The sequence below is a fragment of the Triticum aestivum genome, chromosome 3A, assembly GCF_018294505.1.
Source record: "Triticum aestivum cultivar Chinese Spring chromosome 3A, IWGSC CS RefSeq v2.1, whole genome shotgun sequence".
Lineage (NCBI taxonomy): Eukaryota > Viridiplantae > Streptophyta > Magnoliopsida > Poales > Poaceae > Triticum > Triticum aestivum.
Genome location: NC_057800.1, coordinates 337,230,882 through 337,233,708, shown reverse-complemented (window position 1 = coordinate 337,233,708; position 2,827 = coordinate 337,230,882).

Below are 2,827 nucleotides of genomic sequence, written 5' to 3'. Positions count from 1 at the left end.
GTGGGCTTCGGCGATGTGGGCGCCGGGCGGGGGAATGGCGGCGTGCCACGTGGCGGCGGCGGCGCGGGTCGGACGTGTCCGGCCCGGCGATTTTTGTCCGGCGGCGGAGAGGGAGCGGGGCTAGGATATAGGGTAGGAGGGGATCCGGGAATTTCGAGAGGGTATCTATATATAGGCATAGAGGGAGCTAGGAAGCTCCAAATGAGGAGCGGTTTTCGGCCACGCGATCGTGATCGAACGCTCTAGGTGATGGAAGGGTCTTTGGTGGGTTTTGGGCCAAAATGGAAGGGTGTTGGGCTGCAACACACATGAGGCCTTCTCGGTCCCTCGGTTAACCGTTGGAGTATCAAACGAAGTCCAAATGGTACAAAACTTGACAGGTGGTCTACCGGTAGTAAACCAAGGCCGCATGATAAGTCTCAGTCCAATCCGGAAATGTTTAACCCCCACACACGAAAAGAGGTACAAAGGACCACCGGAGGAGATAGGAGCGCCGGAATGCAAAACGGACAACGGGGAAAATGCTCGGATGCATGAGACGAACACGTATGCGAATGCAATGCACATGATGACAAGATATGGGATGCATGAAAAAGGCAACAACACACGAAGACAAAAACCCGAACCCGAGGAAATAAAACAACTTAGCGCCGGAAACGGCAAGAGTTGGGACACATATAAGGTAAATTACATCCGGGGTGTTACAGGAATGGAGCGACGTGGAAAGTTAACCTTTCGCTTCGGAAGTTATCGGGAGAACCAAATACAACCTCTAGCAGTAGAGAGCCCGTACAGCGGGCCTCCTGGCCTGGTATTACTCCCTTGAAGGTAGTATTATTGTGGCTTATTTGTGTCGGGTATATCCCCATTTTGCGGAATGTGTCCTGATATATCAGATTTATATCACTGCCGCCGTCCATGACTCGTGTGAAATGGTACCCGTTTATTATTGGGTCTTACACCAAGGCCGCCAGTTCTTCGTGCCGGATACTTGTCGCATGATCCCTACGATCAAAAGTGATCGGGCAGGCCAACCAGGGGTTGAACCTAGGGGCGACGGGCTCTATGGCGCGTGTATCTCGGGGTGCATGCTTGCTTCTCCTCTTCGTCACGTGGATCACGTTTACCATTTTAACCTCTGGTGGGAACCTTTTCTGTTCTCCGGTGCTTTGCTGGCGAGGTTCATCCTTGTCTTCGCTTGGTGTCTCTTCCCTTTTGTGTTCGGCGTTTAGCTTACCGGCCTGCTTGAAAACCCAACATTCTCTGTGGGTGTGATTTGCAGGTTTGTCAGGGGTGCCGTGAATCTGACAGAGCTTGTCAACAATCTTGTTTAGGCCGGATGGTCCTTCTCTGCTGCCTTTGAAAGGCTTTTTCCACTTACCATATCGAGAGCCCCTGAATCCGGAGTTTACCGCCGTATTATCTGGGCTACCTTCTTTATTTTGACACTTGTTTTTGTTGCGTCGTGGTTTTCCATTGTCATCCCTGACTTCGGATGTAGTTGGGTCATTGGTGCAGCTACGGGCCAACCAGCTGTCTTCGCCCGCGCAAAAGCGGGTCATGAGGCTTGTTAGGGCTGCCATTGTTCTCGGTTTTTCTTGGTCGAGGTGTCTGGCGAGCCATTCGTCTCGGACACTGTGTTTAAAAGCTGCTAAGGCTTCGGCATCCGGACAGTCGACGATTTGGTTCTTCTTCGTGACTAACCTATTCCAAAGCTTTTGGACGGACTCTCCGGACTGTTGGATTATATGACTTAAATCGTCTGCATCCGGAGGTCGGACATAAGTCCCTTGAAAATTAACCCGAAAAGCGTCCTCGAGCTCCTCCCAACTTCCAATGGAGTTTTCGGGGAGGCTTTTCAGCCAGTGCCGAGCTGGCACTTCAAGCTTGAGGGGCAAGTATTTCATGGCATGGAGATCGTCTTCGTGAGCCATATGAATATGGAGGATAAAGTCCTCGATCCAGACTCCAGGGTCTGTGGTCCTGCCGTACGCCTCTATGTTCACTGGTTTGAATCCTTCTGGGAATTCGTGATCCAGCACCTCATCGGTGAAACATAGGGGGTGTGCAGTTCCCCTGTATTGGGATATGCCATGGTGTTCGGATGGTTGTAGTACTCGGTTTTGATTTCGGGCCGGAGTGCGTTTCCTAGATCCATAGATGGATCTGGTCGCGCCGGATTTTTGGTGCAAGTTCTCACGTAGACCGTGTGTTGACTTATGTGCGACTTTGTTAGCCGCTCTATCGCGGTCACAAGGTGGTCGACCCGGCCGGTTGGCCGTATCCTTTTTCGGCTGTGCGGGCTCTAAGGTCTCATCGTCGAATTCAGGTAATAGCTTGCGCTTTGGATAGCTATTTATGTGGTAACTTCCACCATACTTTGTTTCTTTGTCGAGCACTTTGTTCCACCTGCTGTTGAGTGTATCTTGTGCGGCCTTAAGCTTTTGCTTCTGCTTCTTCAGGCTCCTCGCTGGGGAAATAAGCCTTCTGCGGAGGTTCTCTTGCTCCAAGCACGTTTCCAAGATGATGTGTGCATCTTCGTCCGGACTGTTTTCCTCCCCGGACGAGGTTTGATGAGGTTTATCCTTGGTGTCATTGTTTTTGGACGCCGGATCTGCGCTATGTTTGCCATTTGCATCTTGATCGTGCTCTGCCACCGGAGCGGTGTAGTCGTCGTTTCTTCTAGAGTCGACTGGACTGTTATTTCCTCTTGCGTTGTTATTGTTGTTTTTGCTATGGCGGGACTTAGAGTGGCGCCGCTGACATCGGCGCTTGGGTTGCTTGGAGGTGGCATCCTCTGCTGTTTCTTCGCCATTGCCCTCTTTGG